The 21414-nt window shown below is 36.8% G+C and overlaps 1 long non-coding RNA gene across 1 annotated transcript; it reads left to right on the top strand.

Annotated features, from left to right (window-relative positions):
• Positions 1-12027: 12027 nt before the first annotated feature.
• LOC124166572 lies at positions 12028-15493 on the top strand. Its single transcript, XR_006866460.1, has 3 exons — positions 12028-12139; positions 12607-12704; positions 15006-15493. It is a non-coding gene; the product is annotated as an uncharacterized LOC124166572 (long non-coding RNA).
• Positions 15494-21414: the final 5921 nt, after the last annotated feature.

Raw genomic sequence — 21414 nt, 5'->3', positions numbered from 1 at the left:
CTTGCGTAAAAATACCACATACCTGGAATGACCCGGAGGCATAAAACCTAAAGGCAATTAGCAGTTTTAACATATACGGAATCGTCAGAACACGATTGCTTAAATGTTCACTCCATTCAGAGGGTAAAATAACGTCTGTTACGGTTCATATTGTGAAGCGATACCTCTGGAGAAATTCCTTTCTGAATAGTAGTACTCAATGATATTCTACCTATCCCTTAAGTGTATTCGTCCAACATAAATATACGACTCTTTCAACACATACCTTGAAAATTCAGCATCCATTTCATAACAACGGTTGTTTACTTACAGACTTAACGCTTTTTTCGTTCTTTTTATACGTTTCCTCATAACAGGCATATATTACGAAACAAATAAATATCATCACGTTAAAAAAGCGTAATTTTTATGGAATTTTGATCGCATACTGCAAAATGTGTCCGGAAAAAAATGACAAAATCCGGAGGTTAACAACGCATTCCGCCATATTAGGCCTTGAAACAGTTCCTACAATTTAGAAGGGTGGTCTGATCCATGCTCAAAATAGTAGGGAGAAATTCGGTAAGCTTGTAGATGGAGTTGATTCTACTAAGAAGGAGGTACGTTTAAAAAACGCTTGGAGGTTGATTTCCCCCTAGTAACGCGTCACACAGGAAGAGTCGTTCCTCTAGGAACGTCTTAAAATACGGCCCTATATGTTTTTCGCTACCCATTGTTGTGCCGGATTTGAATTTTAGCCGATAGCCGTTGGCCATTATATTGTGCTAGGAACCCTCTCCATATACGACTGAGGTTATACCCATCCTCCCCATTAAAGTTATTAGGTCTTTTCGCTATCTCGATGGATTCGCGTATAAGACGCGGATGGTATTCTTCCGTCTTCGCTAATACCCGTGTAGCGTCAAACATTATTCTATGCCCAGGGCTGGAGGCAAAATGTTCAGCAACAGCTGATGCGTCCCACTGATGTAATTTTAACGCCCTTTCGTGCTCCTTAAGCCTTTGGGAGATTGAACGCTTGCTCTGTCCCACGTAGCTTCTGCGATGGGTAGCGAAAAACATATATAAGGTCGGGACGAGAATAAATTCCTTCCATTCTCTTGATAACGCTCCCAGTAGGAGGAGTGAAACGTCGAGTAAAAATGTTTTCTACACAGCCATACCCGAAAACCACCAACAACATAGATAAAAGAAGCTGTGAAAGTCTTCAGACGAAAATTGTACTATAGTTTTCAATAATGTGCAGACACCCACGAGACCCACTTAACTTATGGTCGGTGAAAACTTGGAAGGTTTGCACTCGAAACAACATGCATCTATCGCCGTCAGGACAACAAGAGCCGACGAGGAGCCCCATTGGAATTAATATTAGCCGCTGGAATGCAAGAGGAGACTCACTCGTCCACTCTCGCGTTGGGCCCGTGGCGAGGTTTTATAAATATATAGGTAGCCACTGTTGAAAACAAACCCAAAACCCTTACCGCCTGCACCTGTATGTTAACAGGCATGGCACAGAGTTATACAACTTTTGCATATCGGGTTGCCGTAATGCTGCTACAACGTACAACGCTCCTTCGGGCCGCCGACATGATGGGAAAGTCTCACGGGATAAATGAAAGACAACAACTGAAATTTACATGCGTATCTAGAGACCTTCAGGCAAATAATATTTAAATTTGTAATGGAATAATTCTGACGTAAACCCTTTTAGATATAACTGGGGCCCATAAAAAGTTTATCCCAATCAAAACTCCTTTAACTACCCCAGTATCTGAGTACCCCAAGCACCCCCAACTAAGTAATAATATAAATTGTCCCGTTTACATTCGTATCCGATGTGATTTAACTTATTTTGGTGAAATACGTCAAGCTATACTCTTCTGCTCTGCCTTCTCTTCACCAGAATGACATCCGACGATATGTCTTACTCATCACCATGCGCTTCCTCCATGGTTAAAATCGATGTCATTGATGACAGAAACATTGTGTTCAGGTTTAAGAAACGAAGTGTTTAGCCTCATACTTATCGAAATAGTTTTTTCAGATATCTATACATGTTTTTGTGCTCCACCACTTAAGGATCCATAAAGTTCATGTGCAGTAGCCGTTGAGGCCCACTTATAAAGTTTATAGTTAAAGTTTAAATTACTTGTGGAAATATTTGTAGGCAAACTAAGATGCTCCTTAGATATATACTTCAAGGAATTCCTCTGCGATCGATAGGTTTGATAATCCAAAGACAAACGAAGGAAAAGACTATGACAAAAGCTACTCGAATCAATAAGTCATCAACCACTTATAAATTTGAAAAAAAAAACAATGGTGAATTGACAGTGGATGTATTAGAAACAGTACCACCTTCAATGTTCGCCGCACAGCTGGATGCCACCTTTACTGGGTGCCGATGTTGCACATTCCCACCTTTAGGAGGCTCATTCATTAGATACACGTAACTACAATAAAAACTTCTCGTGGTACATTTCAACTTTATTTCCATGCAAATCTTTACCAAGTTGTTTCTGTATATTTTAATTAATTTTAATTAAGAGATCAAAAATAAGTAGAGATATTCTGAAGCAAAAGACAGAAAACTACTCAAGTCAATAACTAGCTAACTACTTTTAAATTTGAAAAAATGTGGATGTGGCGAGGAGCGTTTTCAAGCAGTAGGTACACCAAACTCGAAGGCGATATGGTATATGACAAGATCAAACTCTAAAATTTACGTTATATCGGATAATTCATGCTTCGGAGCGGTCAGAGGGTAAGATAAAATGGATGATACGTCTTATACGATACGCTCGACAGCTTACTCTCGAAGAATAATACTAAGATTGGTTTGCTGTTACCTGCCGTGCGTTTGAATTGTTGGAAATTATGCCAAATATGCCTTTAGTTTTAGTTTCGTCGACACATACTACTTAGCATCTCATCCTCAAATAGTCTGGCCGCCTCCCCGAAAACAAATATTGAGCAAAGTCTCGCACTTGGCTGTTTCCCCACTCAAAACTGGTGCGACCCTCGATGTACCGTAGAGACTGACTTTTCGGCAAAAAAAACATCGCATTCCCAAGTCGGAAACAATAAATATCATACTTCTGTATCAATGTTTTGTAGAAGAAAAGGTATTTCGCGGTAATTACGTACGTAATCTGTGTATGTTCCAATTCATCATTCATTTTATCACTGAAGACATCAATCCGCATGCATTTAATATAAAATATACCATGGGACAAAGTGAATTGTGACTATACTCAAGTGTGCGAACAGGAAATTTGACTGGGGTCTTGTCAAGGTTTTCATGAGGGTTCTTTTTTCTTCTCTCCTACTCTGCTTAGGACTTAGCATTTCTCACTCATCGTCAGTCGATCCGTTTGATCCTCATCATTACATATACTTCCCTATGGATGGATATATGAGGTTCATCATTCATAAATATCACCACTTTTCGATCAGTGGTGGAGGCTTTCAAAAATTGGTGATCTCTTCACTGCTGTCATTGTTAATGCCACTGTTTTGTAGAGAATCAGTGCGTAAAGATTTTCCCATCGGAACTTGTTTTGTTTTCAGTTCGAAGGATAATCGGTAGCGAAGTTCCAAATGGGATGTTTTATGATGCAAAGCTGCGGTTCCTAAAGTTTTTTCCTCCATTACTCTTCTATATGTAAATAACTAATATTGTAACCACAAAAATGTCAATTCCCATTTTATGACTTAATTTCACTACGAGTAGGTGACACTTTCAGTTAGAAATAATTCTATAAATAGAACTTCGATTTCAACACCCCATATAATATGCATACATATTTCCTGGTGAAGAGATCCATAACTCCTGGCGTCCACCATTACTGATTACTTTCGGCGTACCCCCAAGGGGTAGGCGTGCCACAGGTGGGGAACCGCTATTGTAAAGCATTTGAATGTCTTCTTTCCATTTATGATGCAAATAACTTTTATGGATTCATTTGCAACGCGAATGGAAACGTAGTTTTTGAGGTTTACAAACACGAGTTGTTGGCTACTTCATTGTTGTAGAGAACTAAAACAATGCCTTCCTACTTCGCTTTATCGCCTCTTCATTCGTAGTTCATTCCGATTCTCCTTATTGCCGCCAAACGCAGGCAATATCATCTTAGTACTGGTGATGTTTTCCTCACTCGGCCGTGCAGTCATTTCAGAATTGAAACGCGATATATTTTTCCATCCATTCTTGTTATTCACGTCTTTGCACGGCAAATTTAGCACTCCACGTTGGTTTGTGCATCAGGCTGTGCAACTTCTCGTCTCGTGGAAAACTGGCTTTGTTGCCCATTTGAATTATTTTTTCCGAATGCGATGGCCTGCATTCACCCCTGGTGATGAGTGATCAAATTCAGTCTCCGACTCCCCGATCGCTAACTCCTAAACAAAGGATCCCGGTGTTCCTCAGTATTGCTCGCAAAACCGTGGGCACGTACAACCTTCGACATATCGTAGGAATGAATCTGTTGGAGAAGAGAGACATCCGTGAATCTTGATACAGTCCTTCCACAAACATGTGCCCCTTATTTTTATCCCCTCACGGTTTAGATTTTGATCGGCATCATGATCATTTCTGGTCAGCAAGCCTGACATTGTATTCACGCAGATCTCCCCTGAACTCCCCTAACAGCTGATCTTTTCACACCAACGTATTTCTTCTATTTCACATCCGTCGTTACTCGTTCCATATACTGTATTCGAGGTCTTCCTTTTCCGTTATTGTCATCTACTTGTGCCTCAACGATTGTCTTCTTCAGGCCATCATGTCTCAAGATATGGCCTATGAGGTTGTCTTGAGTCTTCTTGCGAAGGTTTTCATGAGGCTTCTCTCCTTTTCTTCTTAGGACTTCCTCATTACTAGCGCAATCGACCTATTTGATACTCATCATTCTTCTATAGCACCACATTTTGAGGCCCCCCAGCATTTATTTCTCCGCAACTGTCACTTTTCATCCCTCACTTCCGTAGGGAAGCTACTCCAAATATAAGTTATAATGAATTGTTTCTTTGCGTGTATGTTTAAATTTCCCACCGTAAGTAGTTCTTTCCTTCGCCTGGGCTATTTTGCTGATAGTAGTAATTCCTTTCTTGAATCTTCCATCGCTAGTTATTTTACTTCCCAAATAACTTAGTTGATATTTTGATAGTTGTGGATAATTTTATTTGTATTTCACGTCACAATGATGCCTAAATTCGTACGCTTTAGGAAATGGATATTCATTCAGGTCTCACAAAATGAGTTAATGTAGAATATTCTGAATTGAAGTTGTCCAACGAACATTCAACGCGGTTTTGGTGTAACTCTTCTTAATGGTTATTGCATTACCTTTGCACTTTATCTCTTTTGCATTAGCTATTTTTATCGCCTGTTTTTCCGAAAGGTAATTTCATATTGCAAGCAAAAATTAACAGATATAATTGGCCAAGAACAAGGTTGAGAAAATGATTCCGCTTAAGTAATTCCTAAGTCCCCAAATGTGTACATTGAATTAAAGGGCCTTACAAACATTTAGAATGGTTCATTAAGATTGAGATCTCAAAAGAAAACTAAGTTATCGATATTAATTTCGCAAGTTTGAAATTAAGGCGGCAGCTCGATATTTATTAATATTTAGTGTATATATCGCTTTTATAAAGCTAGTAACATGTAATTTTATGCGTATTTTTTAACTTCATATACGCAACATATGACTTCAAAGCCTAAGGCGTTGGTTATATATTTGACATGGTGAATGGATAAATTAATAAATTAAGGATGAATTAATAAATGAAACTAGAGAACTTCCTTTGGTTTTAAACCTTGAAGTACGACTTATTATTTTTCTATCAGCGGATTGAAATTTTTTAACATTTTATTTCCATTGGATCAGCAAATATTGAATATGGTGGGATTTTTTATTTGCTAATTTTGGATGTGTGATTGACTACTCAATGTTTAAAAAAAATTCTGGATCTCTGAGTCGCATGAAATAGTGTTTGCATGGGTGAGGAATAAGCATGAAACCCTTTCCATTTAGTACATACATGTTTGAAGTTCACATATGTTTAATGAAAATTCCATGTGTTTTTTTATTAATTTATAATTTAAGTTTTAATAACCTTTGTTTTAGCATCGAAATTCAGGAGGGTAAAACGACCTGTAATTGGCTATTCGTTATGTGACGTATCTCCCATAGTACAGCTGCAAGCGGACGGGAGCATTGATGAATAACTTTTATTTCGCGTATTTTACGTGATATTTCTTCTTTTTTCTGCAAGTAAATTTGCAAAATGGAACCTGGTTTCGTTAAGGCTTGTTCAAATAACCTCCCTTGGTTTCATATTTGAACTAGTTGTGCTTTAGGGATACATCGAACGCGTATTAATTTTCATTCGTTTGTTCGCTTCTAAGTTCTGTTTGATTTTATTACGTATTGAATCTATTGCCAATAGGGAACTTGCATACATTTCAGATATAATCAATAGCCCCAAAATTATATAAAAATATATGTGTGCATACCTCGGTGAAAGTTTTTTTTATTATTTTATGACGTGGTTTGCGATATTTAATGCATCAAAGTTCACGAGAATTTTCAAATGCAAGTGAGAATCGAAAACGCCCGATGATTGGCTGGTAGAAAAGTGACGTCATAGTTCAGTACGAGGAGGCACGGCCGTAGTAGAGGTTGCATACTTGAATACATGCGACGGCGCGCCGTGTGGTTATGCGACGCCGCGGCGTGGTTATGATTCATTTATTGAAGTGCAGACGTATCGGAGTTGTTCATTGTGACTTCAGGGCTATTATTTGATCTATTTCTCCTCCATTGAAAGCGATAGATTGCGTAAAGATGAAGGAATATGGTTATTCCTAGGCTGATCCTAGCAAGCTTCCTGTTACTGATTCCATCATGATAACAGGGTATTTTAGTGAAACTGTAGACTTCGTCGGCGCCGAAAGTCGATGCCGAGAAATGGAAAGGTAGCTGATGTGCATCTGAAATGTTTTATAGTTCATAACATAGTGAGACTTGCGTATAATATTGGCGAAAGCGTATACTCATGTGAAATGTGTATTCTTTTGGCAGACCGGTAGACCTTGCCTGGAGGGGGACAGGAAGCTCTGAGGAAGCCAGACTATTAATGTTTCAATTTAGTAGCGATAATATAGACGAACTTCCAACACAATCTCCCATCTTGTGACTCAAAAACCCCGAAGCCACTTCCTATTCTGCAGAAAGAATCGGTCAATCGCACTTCGATCATTATAATAAACACAACGTCTTCAGGTGTTAATAAGTTACTTTTGTAATAAAATCCTTCCTAAATTAGCATTAAAATGTGAATGTTTTCCAAACAGAGTCTTTAATACATTTTGGGAGCTTTTCTCACGATATATCTGAAACCTACTCTAAAGGCGAGCTCATCGTCATTGCGATCGGTTGTCACTTAAAAATTCCGTATCGGAAATCCTAGAGGGATGACCTTCGACGATGATCATGATCACCTGCACTCTCACTATCACTGGAACCCGTGGTGAAAATATTATCCCAATCCAACTTCTATTTGGTTTTAACTGGGGAAAGAGCAACATAGAACTGCACATTCTTTGGGCAACTTTGGGTTTGACTTTCCCTCAAACACACCATTTCCCCTGTGGTGCACATCAGTCCTATCTTTATACGATGGTCTGACAACCTTTAAATGGATCCTTGGTTTATCCTGACAACCAACTAAATGGAAATTGCTGATCCACACGTCTTCCTCTATCTCCACAGATTCCAAATCAAGGGCCGCGGAACATCCCTCTTGTGACTCAACTTTTTCTGAAAAGCAAGCCGGCGTAGAATAAAATCAAAGAATGCTGCGATTCATTTTTTGTGACTACCTCTGGATTCCATTCTTTTTCCATCTACATTTTCCTTTATCTTTCGGGGTAACCTATGGAACAAGATAATGTTTAAATATTTTCATTAATTTATTACAAAATATAAGTTCTAAAAATGCCCAAAAGCCATTTTATTAATCCACACTGATGAGTGAAATTAATGTGGATGATGAATGCTGTAGACGTAGTAGTTTTCCTTAGGTTGAGTTGCAAAGTTCATGAAGTTGACAAAACGGCTAATTTTTCGGTGCGCGGAGTCATTTATTGCACTGGCCGTGTCTACATTTTTCAATTTTTTTGTAATAAAATAAATCAGAATTTAGGATAAAATTTCCTTTAAAATGACGTAAATAATTTGCAAAGTACAGCGGCACATCATTTTGACGCCGACAGTAGAAGAAAACGCTGTCTTCTTGGCTGGCACTCGAATGCATGAGGATCAACGTTGCTCTATATTTTCATATTTCCTCCCTAGATTTTAAACATCATGGGATTTTCTATGTCCTTCCGTAACTGAAATTGAACAAGTGCCATAAATAATTTGAGTCCATCGTAACCATCGAGAAACACCTATCTCGATTTTTGTTGTGAAGTTGAGTTTTAATTATTCTACGGCGGCCGAATTATCGAAAAATCTCAGTTTCAAGTTATTCAGTCAATGAAATATGGAAATATTATTTATATAAATGTTATCTTTGCTCACATAGCATACGGGTTTATCATTCCGTTTATTATTATTTCCTCTTATTTTTCCGTAACGCTCATCCCGACAGACGGCAACCATCGAGGCTTTTCTTCTAATTTCCTCCGTGGGAATGCAGACGAAAATTTTTTCTGGGGTGCTATTGCACAGAGGAACAATGCACCACTTGTAATTTTTCCTTGCTTCACCCATGTTCTCCTTTAAACGCAACGTGGCTCTTCCAAACCTGCAGTTTGGGCTTGGATCTTGGACTCCTACTGAACTATGACGTCACGGCCAAAGATTAGTGGGGGCGGTATTTTTTAGCCCGCGAAACTCGGGAGACTTTTGGGAGTCATTTTCTAGTGTATAAACTGAATTTTAAGCGGAAAAAAGTATATTGCGGTACTAAGTGTTTACTGTAGTATATCAGCATACTGTTTATAAAAAGTATGCAATTTTCCTATTCATTGTGAGCACGGTCTTAGATTATTGTGAGATTTCGCCTGTGTATACACTTCACGCATTTTGTTGCGCTGTTGTTCGTTTTTGTTTTGGTCATGTTTTGGTTACGGTAGGAGTGATAGTAAAATTCGAAGTTTTTTGATGTTACAATAACTGGCTTAGCAATTTGTTTCATCCTATTCATTTAATTGTCTTCGCAATGTTAACGTGAAATAACGTAAACTGATTCTAAGTCCTTAGTGATGTGTGGAAAGTGAGATGTGAAGAATCCTTACGAATTTCAAGGAGTGCAAATTCTTTTAGTGTGTTCAGAGTGATTGGAAAACCGATAATCATGCTTTATTAGTGTTACATAATGGTGTTTTATATTTATTGTGAGCCAAGTTCTTCATTGAAATATAGTTGATTCGGCATATACTGATTATAAGTATCAAACAGACAGCTCGTGAAATGTGTGCGTGGTAGTGCTATTTGTGATATGATGAGCAATAAATATGTACAAGTAAGGGTAATTTTGCATTGTTTTTTATACTTTAACACCTCTATTAAACTATTTTTCCCTATGTTTCCGCAGTTTTACGCTGTCAATATTTGAAAATTTAAACGTAGCGAGGCAGATTGTTGTGTTTCCTCAACTATAACTTTTTAGGAGTTGCAAACAGGTTACTAATGCTCGCATGTAGGTATTTGCCAAGGTTCTTATAGTAAAGGTTGCCTCATTCGCGACTCGGGCTCCCATTGGCTTGACGTCACTGTAGACCCAACTTCCAGCGCCATTTCAAATTCTAGCCTTTCCGCGGGCGTAACTGCTTACCGCAGCGAGTTACCCTCTATCGAACACTATAAGCCGAATTTTAAATTGAATGCCGATTCATGATAATAATGATGTTAAGATTTAAAAAAAGATAAATTCGTGTATTCAGACGCTATAATGTCCTGATGAAGTGATGAAATGGGAAGGTGTGCGAGTTAATTCCGTGTCCTCACTTCCTTCCTGTAACTCTCAAAACACTGTTTTCCTTGCTACTTCCGAAATATAATTTAAACTTAGATTAATATGGCTGGGAGGAAAATACGCAAAAAAAGAATTAGTTGTTTCAAAAAATTTCAGTTCCACCACTTTTTAAATAGAAATTATGCTCGCTCTGAGTCGCATGAAATTGAGTTAGCTGTAGTTAGTCAGAAAAGAGATCAATGCATGGGAATATTAAAAGAACGTAGTGCTATTATAAATATTTTCCCTATGATTTTTTCCTATGAATCGGCTTCTATGTAATTTCCACCTTGCTCATGTTATTATCTCCACAATTATTGACATTTACTCAGTGAAGTAACTTGGAATCTCTTCTCTCTTCTTTGCAGAATCAGACAGTTTGGAAAAAAATATCTTCAAAGCAAGGAAAAGTGGAATCACCAAATGGAGAAGTTCAATTCATCGGCTACAGAGGGAAGAAGAGAAGAAATAAGTCTTCAATGCGGGAAGGGGGTTAGATGTGGTGAAAGGCTCTTCATCTCTAGGAATTTTAGGCTGATGAGGGATATTTTTATGCGATTCTCTGGGTTTAGGTCGATGCGTCTTTTACTCATGCATTCCCGTTTACACACAAATGACACATGGTACGAATCAAGGATCATCATGGTACATGAAGGAACATTAAGCAAAGCGTCGAAATTGACTCTGAGAGTAACGAATGAATACATGGTTATATGGTTGCAACTAACGAGAGGTTATGATGAATGGTATTAAAATTCAAGTGAATAAAAACATTCACAAAGATCATTGGCCAAGAACAAGGTAGAGAAAATGAATATGAAATAAGCGCTAAAGAAATCCCAAAGTCCCCAAATGAATACTGAAATAAAAGGCCTTATAAACCTTTAGAATGGTTTATTTAGATTATGAGATCTCAAAAAGAAAACTTAGGTAGGGGTGTGTGTGTGCGTGTGTGTGTGATGGTATTTTTTTGTTTTGGGGAGGGCAGTGTTATGTATATTTTTGTATGTGCTACTAATCCTACCTCTCCACAGATTGGATGCATCGCTGGATTTGGAGAAAAGAAGACAGAAGACAACGGTTGAAGTGCGTGTGTGCGTGTGCGAGTGCGAATGCGTGTGTTAGCTTTGATTTGGGCCATTCGGGCCGACTGATTTGCGTAACGTAAGGATAGGCGATTATCATGCGTGCGTTATTTTTAGCCTTTTGAACCAAGGTTTGGTATTCACGCTAATCCATTGCAGCGTACAGGAATGGAACTTTCACTGGGATTGAGTGCAAAGGTACCCCCTGTATGTTGTCGTGGAGTGCATACTAGGCTTTGGGGATTTTTAGTGCAAGGGTATTTTATTTCTTGTGTGTGCTACTAATCCTACCTCTCTCCAGGTTTTGAAGAGCAGAAGAGGGCAGCGAAGTCATCTCTTCACTTGAAGATTAGAGGAAAGAAGACAACGTTTGAAGAGGACCGCATCACTAGGACAGTGCGAGTGTTAGTTTTGATTTGGGCCAATAGGGCCAAAGAAAATTGCGTAACGTAAGGCTAGGAGTGCAAGGGCTATTTTATTTCTTGTGTGTGCTACTAATCCTCCTCTCCCCAGGTTTTGAAGAGCAGAAGAGGACAGCGAAGTCATCTCTTCATTTGAAGATTAGAAGAAAGAAGACGACGGATGAAGAGGACCGCATCACTAGGACAGTGCGAGTGTTAGCTTTGATTTGGGCCATTAGGGCCAAAGAAAATTGCGTAACGTAAGGATAGGAGTGCAAGGGTTTTTTTATTTCTTGTGTGTGCTACTAATCCGACCTCTCCACAGGTTTTGAAGAGCAGAAGAGGACAGCGAAGCCATCTCTTCATTTGAAGATTAGAAGAAAGAAGACGACGGATGAAGAGGACCGCATCACTAGGACAGTGCGAGTGTTAGCTTTGATTTGGGCCATTAGGGCCAAAAAAAATTGCGTAACGTAAGGCTAGGAGTGCAAGGGTTTTTTTTATTCCTTGTATGTGCTACTAATCCGACCTCTCCACAGGTTTTGAAGAGCAGAAGACAACTGCAGAACAGGACATGCAGTATGCTTACCTATTTCGCGAAGAACATGGCGCCATCCCATTACAGTAAGATTACATTCCGCTTCCATTCGAATTCATACATTCGAGATCTCACTTTGAAATTAAAATAGCTATTTCTACTATAAAATCAACTGAGAAAATGAGGATTTTTTTGACAATCTTTTTTTTTGGACTAACATTGTTTTATTTTTTTCATATTTTATATTTCCAGCTTTGAATTAATTCCAGAGTAAAATTTTAAATTTTATGGAACGATATTAGAAATATTTTGTCCACAATTTCAGTTCAATGGGCAGTGAGTGCCCATTACTCTCAATATATACAATTACTCTGTAAACTTATTTTTGTCTATTTTACGATTTATCTTAATTGCCTTTCTTATTCTCTTGCTTATGGTTAGAATCATTTTTTAAACAACTGCCACATTTGATATTTAAGTAATTAATTTTTTCAGTATTTTCTGGTTTTCAATTCTGAATTTCAGTTAACATTCGAAATTTTTCTCTTTCTAGCTAAGACTCATTCCCAGAATTGAATATCAATTTGGGAGAAGACAGAATTTCTCTGGATTATGGAGACATTTGAACGGATTGGATGCAATCACTTAATGGTAAGAATGGATTTAATTTCTTTCCTTTAAAAAACTAATACATGTATTGTGATCCTTCTCTTGAAAATCAAAAATATTATCCTTTTCATGAACTAAGAGAGCCACTTTTTACAGCATGTAAATTTGACTTATGCTAGTAAAAATAATTGCTTTTTGATTACTTGCTTCTTTGATTATTGCCTTTCCAATTCGATATCAAGATTTACGATCCAATAACATTAAATTATTCCTTTGTGTAGTATCACAATGAAAAGTTCGTCTTCTAACCATGAGACAGGTCTTCCCCTAGTCACAAATTTTTTGATGAGATAGTTTTTTTTCGAAAATGGATCATGAGGGAAGAGTTTTCATTGTTATTTCTGAATACCTTGATTGTATTTACTGTAATCCTTCATTTAGATTTTAGGATACTATTTTTTCTTCTCTTCAGACATACCAATTAAGTTCATGCTCTCACTTCTTTCCTTTGACCTAAGAAATGTACCTACTATTTAAATATGCTCTTAATTTGTTAATAATTTGTTGGAATCAATATTTTAGTATGCCATGAATGTGAAAATAGTTTAATTAATTACTAGAAAATAAATTAAATGATTCTCTAGATAACAAACCCATTACTGGAACATAATGGTCATGTAACCGTAAACGGAATGTCAGTGCTACACTACTACACATAGTTACTGCAAGATTATGAATGTGTATCTTTCTAAAGAAATCAATGTGATAATTTATGCTGTTTTGGCTTTGCTAGAACTTAGTACAGTCGCAAAGTATTTTTACTTAAATTAGGAATGTTTTTATTACATTCACCCTAAATATGTCCTTTTGCATGAATTTGTATAAGAATTTTTTGGAAAAGTCTCATCTCAAGTAGCAAAAGAATATTGAAAAATGATTTTAAAATTATTTCAAATGATTTTAAAATCAAAATATCATAAGATGGCTAAATTCATGATTTTTTCAAGATTTTAAAATAATTTTAAAATAATGTATTAGGCATTGCTCTTTTTAAGTCTTGAACCATTTGATCTCATTTTGTTGATAGTATATTCTTGGATATGCAGGAAGTAATGGCTTATTTTTGCCAAAAATGTTCATTTTTTTAATTTCACAGAAAAATAATTATGTGAACATAATTTTGAAATTGTTTTAAATTAATCTTACACACATTTTAAAATAATTTTGAAATAATTTGATTATTACTTTCTAATCATTTTAACATAATTTTGAAATAATAAGGTCATTATTTTGAAATCATTTTAAAACGCTCATATAAATTTTCATATTCTCAGTCATACCAGTGTGATGAAATAAACCAGTATAAAAACTCTCATTCCTTGGAGGTGAATGTGGGTGACTGACAAGTAATACGGATGATTTTGGAGACTTTTTCTACCAAAAATGAATCCTTTTTTCAAAAGTGAGTTTGAATTTCGCTGTCTTGAAATCCACAAAACGGTATTTTTTGACAGTTTTCCATAATATTTCTAGAAATTTAAAACAATGAATTCACGGGAAAATAATCCCAAAATGAAGGCATATCATAAAAAAATGGATGTTGCATGATCCGAGAATGCAATCAAGGAACGCCTGAAAACTCTCAATATGTGCTTCATTGCATACTAAAAACGGATAAGGCCTTGTGTGTACTTTCTATAAACATATTCGCTTTCTAATCCAAACACAGACATCTGATTTCGAAGTTGTCTTAGCATCCATGGTGATGGTGGGCATTCCCTGAAAGCACGCAGATATAAGGAGATTCTGTAATTCTCACGATGCTTGTACTGCTTCCTTCGAAATATTCACGCATGTTGACACTAGGATAATTGTTAGGTGGGAAATTTTTTTTTACCGTTTCTGGCACAGTTTGTAATTTCAAACCTGTTTACTTAATTCATATTAACATAACATGTTGCAATTTATCATTTTAAGAAGAGGCTGAATTAGTTACAACATATTTTAAAACTATTTTAAAAACTATATTTCATAGCTCATACAAGAGTAGGACATATTTTAAACTTATGTTAAAATCATTTTGAAATGCTGAAAAAAAATTTGTAACGTTGAAACAGAGAAAGCTAATATGTTTTCAAAATTATGTTAAAGTCATTTTAAAATGTTCTCGCAATATATTTTAAAATAATTTTTACATAAGATTTTGCTACTTGGGATCCAGTTCTTATTAAGCCTGTCTTTCTTTAGGTCTTATTTCAAATTTAATTTTCAACAGGGAGGGGAAAAATGCGATTTGGTAGCTATTTGCATCGTTAGTACATGTGATGCTTCTTATTTGAACAGGTGATTCTGCATTATGCTGCGTTGTCCTGGAAAAGCGGTGCATCAAACTGTGTCACTTGAGACGAAGATTGAAGGAATTGAAGAAAAGGGCCTGGAGTCGTGTTGCTTTCATCGGTGTACTTGGACTATTTGTGTGTGCTTTTTTATTGCTGTGTACTTTATTGTAATTTATTTATTGTAATGTGTTGTTTTTTTTCAGCGTTAAGGGGGATGTAGGCAGGAGAGTAGGAAATCGTCTTCGACATGCGTTGCTTTATGCGCAGGAAATTAGATAGTACTGACGTAGTACTTAGGTATCTTAGTTAGGATCAGGAACTTAGGTCCGTATCGTTTTCGACCTCGTGGGGCTGCTGCGATGGATGGGATTATAATGGGCTGGATCGTAGGTGTGTGAATGTGTGCTTGGTATGAGTGAGTGAGTGTAGTAGTAGTAGTAGTAATAATAGTAGTGTTAGTAGTAATGCTAACACTAACTTCCCTTCCTTAACTAAAAATCCTTCCCCACCCTCCCTCCCCCTCAAATCCAACCTGCTCCCTCTACGTGGGGAGGGGGAGTAACAGAGGAAAGTCCATGAAAGTTAATTGGTGATGTTAATGAATGATGAAATAAAAGACCTGATTGAATTGTGACTTTCCTCTGGCTAAAGCAGTGTGGTATCCTAGTGTCCTCTCACATTTTGTGAATGTTCTAAATAATTTGCTGGATAGGTTTGGAGGAGTGATGGATTTACCCAATTTTATTCTCTTGTAATTTTTTCTGTTTATGTTGTCTTCCCCAGTGTATCCTTTGGTCTTTTGTTTGAAATGTTTTATGATAATCTTACTGATTCAATAATGGTGTGGTTTTAAATTATATTCTGCGGTTTTTATGTATTCGCCTTTTTTGGGAATTAAATTTGATTAAATAAAATATTTTCTCTTAACTATCACATGGTGAATGAGTGATACTTCTTTTTTTTAAGAAAGGAAACATTTTTTAAGAATTAAAATAATTGTAAATGTATCTTCTATATTTATTTTTCACTACCAATGGAATATTATGCCAATGGAGGTTTCAGAGATACATTTATTTTCACTGCTCTCAAACACTTTCTTCTATGATGTGCGTTGATAATGATATACATGTGATCATACTTTTAAAATAATGTGACATTTCAAGTAATCACATCAAATCCATAAATTTCTTAACAATAAAACTTGATTTTTAGTTGATTGCGGAGTATTTTTCTAATTCTTCCTGTGTGCTATATCATAGGAATATACTTTTTGTAATGTACAGAATCAACTTTAATGATTAAAGAATTGAAGTACTGTGCTTTTTCCATTTATTTTTTTGTTAAAGCCTTTCCTTCAATCCTGTACATTTTGTCCAGTCTCGGTATCTTTAAAAAATTGATCTGCAATGCAAATTCCATTCTTAAAACCCTATCTCATTTGTTTTTCGATGAATTCATTTATTTGTTTATGCGATTATATTGAGTATATTGATGGCTTTGGTGGAAAATATAATTTTTCAGTAAGTTGAGTTGTTTTAATGAGTGAGAAATATTTATTTCTTCTATTTTTATGGAAGTTACGCAAATGCCCAGCAGTAAAGGAAACATTTTTTACAGCATAAATGGTTCTTAACATTACTATGTAGTACTTGGTTTTCTTGATAATGTATTTAGGGAGAGAATTTCTCGGAGAAAATTCAGTAGTCAAGTTTCATAGTCAAGTTAAATAATAATACTATTTCTATTAATAAAAAAAACAATGTGAACCGATCCCGTTATACCAGACAAGGTGGTGTCATTACAGGTGTCGAAAGGGTGGGGAAACGGAATTCTGTCTACCAATTTGTATACAAATTAGAAGGTGGTATACCACCATTAGTGGCAAATTGTCCCAGCCGGTATGATCTTTAATTTTAAATCAGCAGTAACTGATATAGATGTCATTTATTACAAATAGTGTCTGTATATGATGATAAAGCAGTTGTGCTAAATTACTATGTCCCCTGATTCCATTTTTTTTAGAAGCTAGATTAGCTACACTTAACGAAGGTAATCGCTGTGATATGGTCACATAAAATAGGGAGGCAAATGCAAGGAAAGGAGAATGGAAGTGGTGAAGACCGATCGATTAAATCGACGCTGATAAATGCAACACATTAATTCACCCCACTCTCTCTTTTCGGATAGGCCTCTGAGCTCTTTTGGTAGACGTAGTGATAATTATTCAGGTTTCTGTGAGAATACATAAGTATTAAAAAAATTAAGCAATCGTTTTTCGGGGAGAGGAAGAATATGTATTCAGACAAGATCCATTATAACAGCTTGTTGAGTATTCAATGATCGCCGCACAGTTGAGTGCCAACTCTGCTGTGAAATTCCGATGTTGCATATTCCCACCGATGGGAGACTATGTCATTAGATACACGTTACTACCATATTAACTTCCACTTGGGATTTTCAACATTATTTTCATGCAGTTCATTACGAGGTAAATGCTGTATATTTTAATTATATATATTCTGAAGGGAAAGACGGGTTTTGCAGCAGTGGCCTTAGAGACTATACCCAATATGCATTTCAATAATGGCGATTTTAAGGTGACAACTTCAACACCGTTGGCAGGGTGAGGTACTTAAGGCATCTGCCCTCAATATGGATGAAATAAGTTACGAAACCCGAACTCTTATATTCATTTTCAGAATGTGATGATGGAATGTAATAATATACATCAATCCATACTGCTGTGTATCAGCCAACAGGTGGTTCTGTCTGAACATTAGCACGGGAGACTCAGCTATCGAATTTTTAAATGTCGATTGTTACCACATAACCCCTTTTAACTTCACTTGCTAGAGGCTATGTCAGGTGGTATTGGCGTGCTGAAATTATGATAAGCAAAATTGTATCTTTTGGTTTGAATATAGTGGGAAGGTGGTAACTAAACGCTCAACATATTGAACTTCTTGTTATCAATCTATGGATATGATCGACTTTGTGCTACATTAGTATGAAGCGATTCGGTTGGAAGTTATTTCTCGCCGTTCACTGCAGGGAAAAGTATGGACATTCTGTGACGTGAATTAAGTTTTTTTTGTAATTCGAGCGCATATGTTGGTTCTTTAGTTCATGGTACAAGTTCATTAATTACTCTTCGACTTGGCAGATTTGTCTGTTATTCCGTAATTGACTTGACATCAATAGGTGAAAATTTTTACCGCGAGATTCATTCAAATGAGTCTGCGAAAAATGAATTTTCCAACCTTTACTGGTGAGGAACTGCTAAGAGTCATCTATCATTTTGGTGTTGAGGATCAGGTGTGTACGCATATTGCTGACATGCTGACAGTTGAGTTTCAGATTACGCATCGTTAAAAAGCCACATCCGAACAGGATTAGGTACTACCGCGCTGTGCGGAAGTCCAAGTGCTACATTGTAACCGTAAGTAGGAAAAATCACCTTTTTTATAGTCAACTTTATTTTAACCTGCATAGAAAAAAAATAATGTCTCTTGGCACTCAACCATTTAGGTAGTCAATGCAAACTAGAAAATTTTTAGGTACCTGGGCAAGTTTGTTTATCATTAGGTGATGAAATGGCTAACGCGGAACCACTAGTAGTGATTGGTGCCAGTTGCACCCTTAAAAGGAATGGTCGTGATCAGAATTTTGGCCTCGCCCAATACTCAAGGCTCTTTTATGATAAACTGGTCTTACGACAATCGCCTGGTATGAGGGGACCATGTCCAGGACTGCAAAAATATTGAAATTTGTACATTTGCAGGCCTACTTATTGTTCAATATCTCATAATGGGACATCTGCCTCTCTTGCAAATCTCGGACTCGGCTTGTTGCAGGTGGTGGGAGGATGGGGATGCAACAAAGACCCATCTTCCACACCATCGTCCTGCTATTGTGAGGATTCAGTACAGAGACTTAAGATAAGACGCACCTTTAATGGATGTCAAAGATTTTCCCATCATGCGTGGGACTTGCTGACCATTTGCATGAATGTCTGTCTTTATCATCAGCAGGGGCGGAGCCATGATTTCTTTCTGGGGGGCACAAGCAAGGTCGTATCCAGGATTTCGTTCTGGGGGGGGGGGGCGGACAATGTTACCTTGTAGTACCAAACAAACGCAATGATAATGGGACTATATTAAAAATGTTGCATATTGGAGGGTAATGGGGGGGGGGTACGAGCCCCCGTGATCCCCTCTTGATCCGCCTATGGTGTCAGAAGATAAAAGTATAAGAATTGAACCTGATGCTATTTGAAAGGATCATTTTAGAGATTTTTTTAGACTTCCTTGCCATATCGAGGAACAAATTCACTAAAACATATGAGGACCGTAATAAATTATTAAATTATATAAGCTGTAAAAAAGTTACTTACTTTTTACAGTGTTGTTTCTTACCAAATTGCTATTTTAAAACAACGATCATCTTGTGATTAAGATCCAGTATAGCATCAAAATCTATTCCGGTGATGCTACTTCCGAAAATTAACCAAGGGAAGGCCTCCAATCACTCCATATTGCCCATGTGTTTAATGGTCATAATTTCTTATAATTTACCCACAAAAATTTTAAAGCTGCCTAAATAAGGCTATAATATCTAGCTTCCTGTTTTCTATATGCTTTACTCCGTCATCAAAATCTAGGAGGGGAACGATAATATGTGGCCCAGATGGCTCCATTGAGAATCTAATACTATTGAGGAAACAAAATTGGTCACCTGCAGAAGTGAATCCAGGAAGAGGTTAGGGGAGACTACAAATCCCCCTGCGGTATCCAATTTTCACTAGATAAAATGGCAATTTTGTACTACTACTGAGAAGTTATCCCCCAAGTTTCCCCAGCCTGCCAGTTTCCCCCAGTTTGTCCCCTATCCTGGAGCCGTTGCTGTTCATATAATTTTTTAGATTGATTTTGACTCCATCCATTGTATTCTTGGCTAGCTATGATTTTTTAAATATGAAATTTTCCTCTCATTTCTAACAAATTGAAATGGTTCGACCTGAATCACTTGGACATTATTTTCCTATCCATGCCAATAAATATATGTCCAATCTTGTTCCAGGAAAGAAAAGTCACTTGACCTTTTATTTATTTTTTTAGCTACAATTAATTTTAAACCACTCCTTTCATGAAATGGATGCAAAATGTTTGTTTTATTAGATACTTATCCCTCCCAAATTATATTCCCAACTTTTGTCAGGTCATCCATCCATATCATGCAAAAAATTTTTTAATCAATTTTCTCTGAATATTTTATAGAGAAACACTGTGCATAACATTCAATTCTTACTCTGAGCATTTTTTACCTCCAAAATAGACACCACATGTTGTAAATTTGAATAAACAAAGCATCATTGGAAAAAAATAATTCTTGAAATCGTATCATGAAAGGTGGATATCTGCGAGCCATATTTGGATGTTGTACTTTTTTTTAGTCATAAACAATTGCTTTTACTTACTAAGTTAGAAAGTATTATTTTTCAATCATTTAGTTGGGCACAGAGAATTTTCGTATTGCAATAATTTTCAGAAAATCTTTATATATTAGTGTATCCATTATTTTTGACGTGTGCCGATGCATCACATTATCATCATTGTTCAACATCACTAATAATGGTAGTAATAGGTCTACACTTGATTCTCCTATCAGCTAATATTTTCTCACCTGTGTATTTCTTATTTTTCATATCCTTCTTTACCCGTTCCATATATTTTGTTGAAGGCCTTCTTTCCGTTCTTGCCCTCTACATTTCCCTCAATGATTGTATAATCTGGCCATCATGTCTCAAGATTGGACCTTTTAAAGTCGTTCTTTCTTCTTATCAAGGTTTTCATGAGGCTTCTCTTTTCTCCTACTCTTCATAGGACTTTTCATTACTAACTTAGTCGGTCTTGTTGAGGTGAATATGTTTACCCAATTATGAATTACTCGTATGTATGAGTATCCATATTTTGGGGGCTTAAAATACTCAATAAGAGGACACAAAACTACTAATAGAAACAGGGAGGCGGACATATAAATAATATAGGAAGGGGAGGCAATTCGAGGGTTATGCGCTGAGAATTTTTTATTTTATTTTAGGTGAAAAATAGTGAGTTTTAAAGTTTTTAAAAAGCCTTTTAGAGGAGTCGTTTGATCAAAATCAGAATCCCGAAAACTCGACTCACTATAACTCGACACATCGGGAAATTCTACAAGCCTGAAACATCCCAGACGAAACGGAAGCGTTCGGGAAAGTGTGCTGGAAGTTTTGCAGGAGTGTTCAGGAAGCGTTTAACGGTATGTGGACGCTTCCCGGCAGCTACCCGAACACTTCCTGAACAATACCTGACTATCGACCCCTCGCTTGCCGAACGCTCCCTCGCAACTTCCTGGTTGAAAAGCTTCCCAAACAC

This window comes from Ischnura elegans, chromosome 10 (assembly GCF_921293095.1).
Source record: "Ischnura elegans chromosome 10, ioIscEleg1.1, whole genome shotgun sequence".
Classification (NCBI taxonomy): Eukaryota; Metazoa; Arthropoda; class Insecta; order Odonata; family Coenagrionidae; genus Ischnura; species Ischnura elegans.
This window is presented reverse-complemented; position numbering and strand designations above follow the sequence as displayed.